Source organism: Lissotriton vulgaris, chromosome 4_1 (assembly GCF_964263255.1).
Source record: "Lissotriton vulgaris chromosome 4_1, aLisVul1.2, whole genome shotgun sequence".
NCBI classification, from domain to species: Eukaryota; Metazoa; Chordata; class Amphibia; order Caudata; family Salamandridae; genus Lissotriton; species Lissotriton vulgaris.
The window spans coordinates 1,779,452,335-1,779,464,889 of record NC_141691.1 but is presented as its reverse complement, the minus strand read 5'-3'; positions in this window follow the sequence as shown (position 1 = coordinate 1,779,464,889).

Here is a 12,555-nt window from a genome sequence, read left to right as displayed (position 1 = left end):
GAATAAGTGTGGCCTCACTATTGTCATGGACCAAGTACCTTTATAATAACATGACTGTATCAACTGCCGTCCAATGGAACAAGCAATGGCAAAGCCAACAGATTGAAAAGGAGAGTTCAATTTTCTAAAAGATTATCTGTTCCAAAATCAACAGATGATTAAACTGTTCTCCAGATCAAGCAAATAAAAGTGATTTAGAAGTCTTGAGTCCCGTGCTCTCCATGCCACTGGAGTCAACCTAGCCTGGCTGATGATCGGTGATACCCGGAAACCGGCCTAAAGATGCTTGTTTCCAGTCCAGGGAGGACCTGGCTTGGCAGTTCGGGCTGGACTGTTCCCATGGGGAATAGGGTCAAGTCTGATTTGAATATGGCTGGGTCTAATCTGGAATGGCATGGGGAGCAAAAGAACGATGGATTTAGGGCCAGATATCTGTACTGGACAGGCTGTTTGACATTGTTCAGCATTCTCTCCATCAATTATTCTTTTTGCATTTGTCACCCCGAGTCAAAAAAGTATGTCCAGAAATGGGTCCCATGATCTCCATGCCACTGGAGTCAAGCTAGCCTGGCTGATGAGGGATGATACCCTGAAATCGGTCCTACAATGCTTGATTCCAGTCCAGGGAAGACCTGGCTTTGCAGTTCGGACTGGACTGTTCCCATGATTTGCACATGGCTCTGTCCAAACTGGGGTAGTAAGGTGAGAAAAAGAACAATGGATTAAACCCAGATCCATGTGACTGGGGGAGTATGTTTGCATTATTCAGCATTCCGTCCATCATTTGTACCTTTTGCTTCTGTTTACTTTTGGCAAGGAAAGTGAAATAGCAGAGACAGGCCCAGACACAAAGGAGGAAAATTACGGTGGCCTCCCTATTGTCATGGATCAAGTAGTTTTATAATAGCATGACTGTATTGTCAGCCATGCAATTAAAAAAGCAATGACAAAGCCAACAGATTTTACCTTTGAGACCCATTGGCTTTGCCCATGGTTTGTAGCCAAGCTGTTAATGCCGTGCAACATGGTTAAAAAATTATTTAGAAGAAAAAAATTCGAATGCTACCATCCACATCATAATATAGACATACACACCATGCAGTCTTACAGAGATGCAGTAATATATTCCAAAATTTCGAGCCTGTCCATTTGAACCCAGCTGCTACTTGCAGGATGCTTAGGTGCTTTCTAAGTGGATGGCTGAAGCATCAGTCATCAAATTAGAAAGCAGCTCAGTCCAAGATAAGTACAAGCTTTGAGGAGCTAAGGTGAAACACTTGCAGGTCATGTGTAAGTTAGTTCTTGAGAAGTCTGGCTGATACTCTTGTAGAAAAATCTAATTATAAAATAACATATATTATAGACAATAAGTTGAGGAAGCAACCTCTACTATATCTTGTAACAACAAAAATACTAACAAACTATTGCGGCCAAGAGAAGCAGTCTGTTCACTTGAGACTCATTTTATGTTTTGAAAATGTTAAACAAGTGACATTTGCTAAAATAAGGGCTGAGTCTTTCTGTAGAGCTTAACAGGGGTGCAACTATCAATGGAGAAGTAGGTACTGTGGCACCAGGGCCCCGGGACCTTAGGGGTCCACTGAACCCAAATATTAGCTGCATTTTACTAATCATACATTAGCCAGGAAGGATGGGGGGGCATTGTCCTTGCTTGTGATTCAGCGTTTAATCTAGGACTAATACCTTTCTACAGACAAGGCCCAATTTCATTACCCTCGGAGCCCCTTCACGCTGGATTAGTGAAATTCCAAAGCTATACCAAACTTACCAATCTCCAATTTGTAACTTCATTCTAGTATTCCAAATATGTTGACGGGGTTTGGCAAACTAAATCTTGGTTCTAAAATATTCATGCAATAAATAAACACCTCTAATAATAGACAGACTCATTTATATATGTAAATGTACTTATATAGAGCAACCTGTCACCCAAAGGGCATCCTGGCGCTTGCTTAGGGAACCCGTCCTGGTATTCCCCTGTGAGAGGCCCCGGCAGGGTATCTACAAGGTGAAAGCCAGGCATCCCGCCGCGAGGGGCCATTGTGGAGATTAAGCAAGCTATTGCCCAGAGTCGCAGAGCGTGAACCCGTGAGTCGAGAAGGCACCGGAGCGAGAATTAGCGAGACCGTGGAATTTTTGGCCCAAGACCCGCCAAGGCGGGGAATTGAACCCTGGTCCAGGGCCGATCTCAGCTTCCGGGTCTGCCGGCTCTAACCCCTGAGCCACACTTCTCCACATCTATAATGTTAATCAAAATAATGCGAAGTAATGCTCATCAGTATCAACATACAGCACAAAATATTGATTGTCACAAAGCAAACAACATTAGAAGAGAAAATGTCAAATTCACATCAATGACAATGCATGAAGGAGTGGAAAGACAAAGAGACAAATGTTTCAGAGACAAAATGCATTTGCAAATGATTATGGAAATTCATATTTCAGTCTATACTAACCCAAATAGAAATAGGAAATCTACTCTCTGGCCACAAGAGCAGAAAGGCCCCTTAAAATTTTTTTGAAGAGGCAAAGACTAAATCAGGATCAGCAGATAGGAACAGGGGAGGGAAGCGACAATCTCCCAAACAGTCTGCCAAAGAGTCTGAACACCTCTTCGAGTCTCTCCCAACCCCTCCCACAAGGCACCTCAATCATACCCTAAAACCCAAAAGTCCAAACCACACTTGTGTCTAAATGAAGGGTTTTTCTACAATTGATTAGTTAAGGAAGGGGGTGATTTGTCACACCACTTTTGGAATGTCCATCTCACTAAATGTCCCATAGTTTTATTTATTCATCAGGTCAGCTTCCACCCCAGAAAATACAATTCAAGCCACTATCAAAATGTTCTCTTCCTTCATGCCAGTTATGTGGCAAAGTTTGTATATCATTTGTGCCAATCGTACCTTTCCAGAGGAAGCATTTCTGCCGCTTGGTTAATAAAATCGCCTCTTCATGCAAATTTCTTGGCAGGCACTCAGGATTCATGAAAGACAATCGTTGTCCACCTTACCCTTCGCTTTCGAATTTTTATTTTTCAAGCACTAATTCTTGAATTCCATTAACCCCATGACTCCATGCAGAGCAGAAAACCATGCTTCTATGGAAAACAAACACAGGCATTATTATTCAGGTGTAATGCTTTTTCACTACGCACCAACCCAATACTGCACCATGCGCAACCCATGTTAAACATTATTTTCCTAGCAAACATTATTAAAATGCACAAAAGCATCATTAGTGTTTTATTTTTGTTTTGTCCAAAAGCATGTGCGGCCTAGTCCAGTGCTTTAGTATGCACTTGCGCAATAGCATTTTCTGTCGCGTTAGTCCCATTTACCGCATTACCTAATCACCGCTGTTAATAAATGCTAATAAGGGTTCAATTTGAGCAGGTATTATTTCACAAAAACTCTGCTCCATCACTTGCATGGACCAATGATGCCCTTAATATAGCCGTTACGCAACTGACTACGCAGCATTTCTTCAGTAGCACTAGCAGGGTGAACCCTAAGTAGGTCGGTGAGCAGTCTTTTTCAAAGTGCAAGTCACAGGGGGAGCCAATGGGTCACAAGTTTAGAATGCTGCAAATGACTGATTGTACACTGGGTCCAGAGAGAGCAAACACATGTACATGGCTGCCACACCTTTCAGAGTATATGTTATGTAATTCGGGTTTGTATAGCGCACAGCTGCCCCAGCAAAGGGACGTCCCGGCGCTGCCAGCATCAAAACAACAAGCCAGACACCAAAGGCAGAAAACGCTGAAAAGAGGGGAAGAAATCAGAGCCTAGCAAGAGGGGAAGAGGAAGCTTTTAATAGCTTTCCTGAATTCCAGCAAGCTTTCCATACTGCAAATTCGAACAGGTAGGGAGTTCCACAGTCTAGCCGCCAGATAGCGAAAGGACCGGCCACCGGCACGGAGATGTTTCCCTCCAGGGACGGTGACCAAGTGCTGCCCCTGAGAGCGCAACTGGCTGGAGGGAGCATAGGGAGTGAGAAGATTAGCCAATAAGCCAGGCGTGGCCAGCTTCTGAATGTTAAAAGACAGACACAATGCCTTAAATTGAATACGTGCAGCCATGTAAGAACGGGTTTAAGGCCACGCAGGAGGTCAAAGCAGGAGTCCAAAGCAGGCGCCGGCAACTTTTTTGTGTGGTCTTGAAAGCTGAGGGAGGAGTCCATCCATACCCCCAGGTTTTTTACCACTGCCTTAGGTTTAGGGGCAATACCCAGGACACTTGGCCACGAGAGCTCCGTCCAGGCACCCGAGTTCTTCCCTACTAACAAAACCTCAGTTTTTCTGGCGTTCAACTGCAGGCAGATGGTGGTCTTCCACTCCGCAATGGCAGCCAGACCATCTCTGAACCTGGAGAGATTCAGAGAGAAGCCTTCCGTATACAGAGGCAGAGAGGTTTTTGTTCAAGTTACTCTGTGTCTATAGAACTGGCTTGGTGTCCTTTCTGTGCAGCCTGTCTCTGCGTGATTTATTGCTACACCAGTATTTGTCACAAGTTAATTTTCAGCTGGAGCACCGTTTATGACCCTTAACTTTTGCACAAAATGGCCTTCAGGCGCAGACACATGGGTTCTAGACAATCTTTTCCCATTTCTATGTTAATATAGGGAAAATTAATAAATGCATTATTAGTTCAGTTAATTAAAACCTTTGCAAACTTAAAAACATTAATAAATTACAGCAAATGAAATATTAAAAACTGCCAATCCCAAGCTAATGGAATTTTTTTCACATGAAAACACAGAGTCTAATAGCACACTGGTCCTAAATATTTTCCAAAAATAAAATAGCGTTAGTCGCAGTGTGCACCTAGACTACAACTGCGAATTGTCTCCTTTGAGGCACAAATTTGCATGCCAATTGTATTGAGGATATCACAAAGCCATTTCTTGCGAGGTAATAAAAGAACTGGACATGCACATAAAAAGTGCGATTTAGTTTAATTTTAAAACAATAGTGGTGACAATTTATAGGCACACTTAATTCAACCCAGCAAGATACATAGTTCATTGAAGGTAACCACATCGAAATTCTATTACTTTTGACTTTAAATAAAGTGGAAAACTAGCTCCTAGTTATGATTCCCTATGCCCATAAGTAAAGGAATTGATGACGTCCAACAATGAAAGCGGTTACTCAGGGATACCAGTAAGTGATTTGTTAGCTGTGTTTTAAACAGTTCATTAGAGATAATAGAGATCAATTGTTTTAAGACAGCAAACTGTACAATCGCTCCCTGTAAGAACAATGTACATGGATTGATAAGTACTATTTTTTTTTTAGATGTGTTTTCTTCCAGATTAAACATTTTAGTGAGCCACAGGGATCCTTCTTTTTGAAACAGCACATTTAAAGGAACGCAGCTTGTTGTGACAGCTGGTTTAGTCAGAACATATCATAAGTTGATCTAGGCCTAGGTTGTAGATGTGGTATTGTATGCAACATTTCCAAGAATTTTACACTGCTCAAGATTTTGTAAATGACTGTTGGACTTGGCGCTTTTTGCAGGGTTATCCCCAAACATTTTGATCTTCCTCCTATGTTTTCCTGATCTCTAGTTGTTGGATTTAGGACTCTGGGTACTTTACCACAGTTAATCAGTGCTAAAGTGCATAAGCTCTCTGTGTAAAATGTGTTTATGGATTGGTGTTTCCAAGTTTGGCATATTTGATTTACTGATAAGCCCCTAGTAAAGTGCACTGAGTGTGCCAAGGCCTGTAAATCAAATGCTACTAGTGGGCCTGCAGCACAGATTGTGTCACCCATATGAGTAGCCCTGAAAAGGCATCTCAGACCTACCAGACCTACCACCGCCTGTGCATGGTATACAACGTTTACAACGAAGTTTTTACCACGCAACACCACTACAACGCAGGCATTACCACGCATACCAGTACAACGCATTGCGCTGGGGGGCGCTCTAGGATAGGGAATACGTATAATTTTATATCCAACACCTTCCCTAGTGTCCACGGGGACTGGAGTTGGAATATAAAATTATACTTACCACTATCCAGCACCTCTAAGCGCTATGCGTTGTAACGGTATGCGTTGTAAACATGTAAGGCACCCCTCTGGTAGGCCGAAGGTACCCCCATGGGCAGGGTGCAGTGTTTGCGAAAGGTAGGATATGCACTGGTTTGTGTTACATGTCCTGTAGTGAAATACTGCCTATTTTGTTTTTCTCTTTTTAAAGGCTATTTTGCCCCATAGAAGAGTGGGAAATGCTCTGTAAGATCTTACAAGTAGAACTATGATTAGGACAAGATAGAGAAATAAAGTTTAGGCTTGCTGAACTCAGAATTTAATTACACACCTTTTAGTAAAGATGGTTTAAAATTGTGAGTTTGAAAATTCCACTTTTAGAAAGTAGACATTTTCATGTTTAACCATTCTGTTGCTTCTGCCTGTTTGTGTATTGACTGTCAGATTTTGGAGTGACAGGGGCTGGGGATGTGCATTCACTGTAGACAGCCACTAGGGGGGTTGAGATGTGCCTAGCCCTTCCTGGATGACTCAGAGCTGGGTTGAATACACCTTGGCTGAATTTAGAGTAGTGGGAGGAGATTTCATTGCACCTGAATAGGGCCTGTCTCTCTTGCACAATGCTGTCTCCAGCCTCTGTGGTCATGCTCCACCAGTGAGGACAGAACTGGTTTGGACTGGGCTCAGAGACCCTTGCACAAAGAGAACAAAGACATGTTGGGGTATAAGTATTAGACCTAAAACCCCATAACTTTGAATTACTTCTGGACTCAAGAGGAACCCTTGCCAAGGAGAAGAGCTGAAGAGCAGTGAGGAGGAGTACTGCCCCCTTGCTGTGTGCTATGTGAGGTTGGCCTGCAGTTGCTGTTCCTGCCAAGTAGAGGGCAAAGACTGGAAGTTTGTTTTTAGCCTGTATGAAGAAGATCTCCAAGGGCCACTGTGTGTGATGGTCTCCTGAAATCTCAGACCCTGGTCCCCAAACTCTGCTGCTGAAAGTTCTGAGCTGCCAGGAGGTGCATATTCCAGTTGTGGGCCTCAGGAGGCTGTTCCTGCTGTTGGGAGCTGGGAGATACCTAAAGTAACTGAAAAAATCGACCATCGCTCTTCTTGAGGCTGTTTTTCTGATGCAGCACAGCTGTGCGTGAAGAATCGTGACACATCGCCGCGCCAATGCCAAACCCAAAGCAGCACCTATCGCTGCTGCAAGAACTGATGTATCGAGAGATAGCGGCTGAAGAAACCAATGCAGCGCCTCTCGCCGCATTGATCACCGACGCATCACGGATTTCCATGCATCGTACCTGTGCGACAAGTTTTCCCGACGCATCACCCGCGGACCAGAATGGTCTTGGAGTCGGCACATCACTTCTCCCTAGAGTCCGGATTCAACGCATCGCTTCTCCTGAAAGCAGCAGAACTGTTGCATCACCTCCCCATGGTCACAAAAACTGACACATCTCTTCGTTTCTCGACGCTTCCCACCTTTGCAGCTGTTTGGCCTTGGGAATTTTAACGCAGCTACAAGTACTTTGAGAGAAATCACTCATCGATAATTTTCTATAGACCCAGTTGCTTGAAACCTTTTTTAAGTCATTTTCTTATTACATGTAAGTTGGATTTTTGTTGTTTTGGTCTTGTTGAGTTTAGATAAACTGGTGTGGTGTCCATTTGTCATGTTATGACTGTATTACAGTGTGTTTTGAGTACAAATATTTTACACATTGCCTTTGGGATGCCTGTCTGCTTGTGCAAGCTACCCAGGGGGTGAGCAGGGGTTATCTAAAGTGTGTATCCCCTGTACCCTGACTAGAATCAAGGGTCTCTATTTCGACAAAGGTACCTACCTCTGCCTACTAGAGACCCCTATGTCTAGCAATGACAAATGTATCTAAAGTCACAATTGGCAAGAGTTTGGAGCCATATGTACGTAAAGATGAAATTTGCTTGTTTGCGACTGCAGAATAGGTCTCCCCTATGTACAGGCCCTATTTTTCGAGTCAGTAACTTATTACTAACTCTCAAAATAGGGCTTGCAACTTGCTATTTGGAAGAGGCATACCAAGGGTGCCCTTTTGTATTAGGTAGTCACATGTACGATTGTTTTGCGACACCAATTGCAAACCACTCATGAACGGGGAGGGGTACCCAAGGGACCCCTTCCCCTTTGTGACTGGTAGCAAAAAAAACAGGCAGTGGCCCCACAGACCACTGCCTACTCTTAAAAAATGAAACAGAAACGTTTCATTTTTCTTTTTTAAATTCAGCCCGTTTTCCTTTAAGGAAAACGGGCTGCATTTTTTTTAAAACTGCTTTATTCAAAAAGCAGTCACAGACATGGTGGTCTGCGACCTGCCTCATGAATATTAAAGAAGCAGGTCATTTATTGCGACCCCATTTGGGAATGGCAAACAGACACTGTTAAAAATTCATTTTTTTTAGTCGCAAATTGCTAGCCACAAAATGATGCAATTTGCGAGTCGCAAAATGGAAGGGTCGTACATCTGGCCCTTTGCCTTGACAACGCGATGCAGTGGAACTAGTGATAAGCAGTGCATTTTTCCATGGTGATCATGGCAAAAGTTAAAGAGTTTGGTGTAGATTTTAATGCTGATATATGTTGTCTTAAACTAGCTTATCAAATATTAATATTAAGGGCCAGATGGACAATTATTTCATTTTGCGGGTCTCTAATAGCGATTTTTGTAACATGCAATTAGAGACGCGCACAATATGATGTACTAATGTGTTTCAGACACATTTAGCGATTCCCAAACGGGGTAGCAATTGACCTACGTCATCAATATTCATGAGGTGGGTTGCAATTTGCCATTGGTAATCACAGGGATATTGGCCTGCTGGGATCAGCAGACCACCATGTCTGTGATTGCTTTTTAAATAATGCAATATTTTTGTATTGAAAGGCAGCATTTCAAAAAATACAAATGAAAAGCTAACTTTTCATTTTTTAAGAGTAGGTACTGGTCAGTGGAATGACTGTCTGCTCTTAAAAAATGTTGGCACCCACATTCACAAAGGAGATGGGGTCCCTTGAGGACCCCTTCCCATTTGTGAATGGATTACCACCTCCATCATGGAATGAGTAAAATATGTATGTTTTGTGACCGCATTCCAGTCACAAAACATTCATACATGCCTCTGCAACTCGCTATTAGGAAGGGATGCACTTGGCATGTCCCTTCCTCAAACCGACTCGCAAACCCTATCTTGTGAGTCAGTAATAGGTCGCAAAATAGGGTTAGTACATGCTAAAAGATATTTCAGCAGTCATAAACTGCCCAATTTTTCATTTGTGACTGCGGAAAATGGTCGTACATCTGGCTCTAAATACCCGTGCAACAAAGCTTCTTTCAATGTTATCAAACTTTGTATCCGCGCAAAAGAATGCAAGGGCATTGGTAAGCTTCTGCAGGCCTATGGCTATTTGCTCAGTAAAACATTTTGTCAGTGTTTTGGAGGAAAGTGATTGTTTGCTCCCCCATTTTTGGCGCACTCATGGTTGAGAGTATTGTTAAGATCTGAGATATATAACTTAAAACACACCAGCACTAATACACATCTATGTTTGAGCCATGTTCTTGTGTAAAGTTTAGAAGAAAACTACATTTCCTGAACCCAATATAACCTTCTCTCATGTATTTGGATATAATAATTCAATTGCAGATAGGAGAGCAGTATATATGGCCATCTTGCTTAGTTTGTACCACAGATGGCGCCTAATGACCCTGTCAAATACCTACTTGAAGTCAACAAAGCAGGAATAGTTAAGAGACTTACTTGCAATCAGCTTTTATAGTTAATGCACATATTTTATCCAAACTTCCTGTAGAGAGTGGAAATCCTATTCGAGTAATTGGCACAACTCCCTGCTTGAGGGTCCATTCTTCTACCACCCTTAAAATATGTTTGCAAAAACATTTGCTTAGGTCTAAAAGGGCTATGAGTCTTTAACTATATTGAATTGTGATTGTTTCTTTTTTTGTAGATTGGTTGGAGAATTAAACCTTCCCACGATTCCAGATTGACTTGAGTCTGAAAGGAGCTATTATATAATGGGCATAAAAGACTGGTCAAAAGTCAATATAATGGTTATTAATTTTTTTTGGGGGGGGAGTATTTTAGGACCCGGTGCACTAGGAACTCTGGAGAATTTAATAACATAGCAATATTTCTATCATTAAACAAGTCAGGTGCCTCCACTTTGTCTGTATTTTTATTCTACATATTTTTATAGCAAATGATCATCAAAGTTATAGATAGATACATTTTACATGGAAACAATAAACGCAACTCAAGGTAGTAAATAAAAATAGAATTGGTAAACAAAGAGGAGAGGAGAAGGCATAAGGGATAAAGATTACCCTAGCCGTAATTTAGAAAAATATTGCAAGTCAAAGAGGAGTTAAATAACCATATAGCAGAATGCGGCCGAAAGCCCAGTATTTTATAAGGTAACGGAACTCCGAGTTGACTTACAATAGCCTTATAATGGACTCCAAGGGTTACTTTATCCCATAAAATACCTGGTCACGACCTCACCTTTCAGATAAACCACTTAAAACCTTGGTGCATAGCCCTTTCATATGAAATGTTTGCAAGCATAAAGAATAAAAATAGAACATCTAGTGCAAAATTAAACACATCAAAAACCTGATAGATATTTGTAGCAAACAGATATTAGAAACAGTTCAATACAAGTTCGTTTTCAAAAGAACAAAAAAGCTGCAGTTGCTCAAAATGTGTAGAAACATGCAGAAATATTCTACCTTTTCTCTCTCAAAGGAGTGCAAAACAAACATATTCTCTCTGCTTGTCATTGTAAGCTATTAAAAAAAAGAAGAAAAAAAGCAGCATTTCATTTCCGTTGCTTTAAACAGCTACTTCAATAATGCTCCATGACCTGACCTGCCTTTCATCTTGGCTGCCAGCTCTGACAGCAGGTATTGTGACATCACAACTCGACTGTAATAACTTATAATAGTTGAGTTCTGATGTTTTTTCTTCATAATCAGCGACGAAATGTGGTACTAGTCAGCAGTTATAAAGAAATTAGACATGTGCATTTACACAAAGATTACAGAATCCCAATCTATCATATACTGAATAATTAGTTTATGGACAATGAGGTATAATTGGGAGGGAGGTGATTAGAGGAATTAAAGGAGTAACTATGTGAAGAGGAAGCATATGGGAATAGCAAAAATGGAGAGGAGGAAGTGAGATTGAACAAGATTAGTAGTGAAGAAGGAAAAGGTGGAGGAAAGTGAAAAACAGAGGGTAGAAATGGGAAGAATAAAGAAAGATTGGCCACACCTGAGAAAGAATGCTGCAAAGAATGCAAATTTCAAAATGAGGATGTTCCGTGAAGAAGGGTTTCCTTGCTTGTACGATTCATTGTTCCTCCTTAGATCTTGATTAGTTTGATGTAATAGAGCGGTTTGAAATTGATTCTGGGCTCAAAAGGAAGTCAGTGCAATTCAGAGGGCAATGGGGAGATGCCAAGTTTTTGGGCAGAAGAAAGCAGCTTGGTTCCTGCGGGCAAGACAGCTTTTAGCAGCATAACATCTCCTGTTAGAACCATATTACCAAAGTTCAGCAGAGAAAGAATTAGAGCATGTGCAGCTCACAGACTCATCTTCTTTCAACGTATTTTCAAATAACCAGAACTATTTTTGGAAATTGTTACCAGAGATCTTAAATAGTTGTCTGTGAATTTTCATTGCATGTTCTCTTGAGATCCAAAATGGCTCTTTTATAGGCTTTTATCAAATCTCTCATCTCTGGTTACCTGCTTTAGTTTGTACGGTCATGTATTTAAGATTCAGAGTTCTTTATTAATCTTTTTTTTTGGGGTTCAAAGTGAGAACCAGGTTCAATTAAGTTAAGCATTGGGGTGCTCCACTCTTCAATAGGTGTTGGAGTGATTGGTCCCAATCCCTTACTAGCCGTATTTAATTTAGCACAATGTAGTGAGCATACATGTCCTTGACAAGGGGGAAACCCCTTTCCCCCTGGAAACAAGAGACTTCTGAGATGAGGTCTGCACCAGTAAAGATTGACAGCCCGGACCGAACAGCCACAGGATTTTAGCCCCCAACGCTAGAGATTGATTTAAAGTTTGGAATTATCAGGGCCCTACAGCTCTATCTCAATACAATAATACACCCTGGGGAAGCCCCAGGCCTGATGGCCATGTATAAGGGTTGAAACATGTGTTGGCTGTCTCTCTTGTACTGACTTGATAAATCCAATGAGTCAGATTATAAATAAATTCTATAAAATTCACCAAGTGCAAACCGTGTACTGGAATCTTTTCCTGCGAAAACGTCAATCTTTACTTGTCCAGACCTCCTCTCAGGGGTGCTCCACTCTGCACGGACCAGTTTGAAAATTGTGTCAATAACCCTGTCACTTTTTTCCATTTGTTAATCTGATTGTGTCACTCGAGTCATCATGTTCACATAGGTTAATATAATGTGTTTGCAGAGTAAAAAAACCATAAAAACATGTCA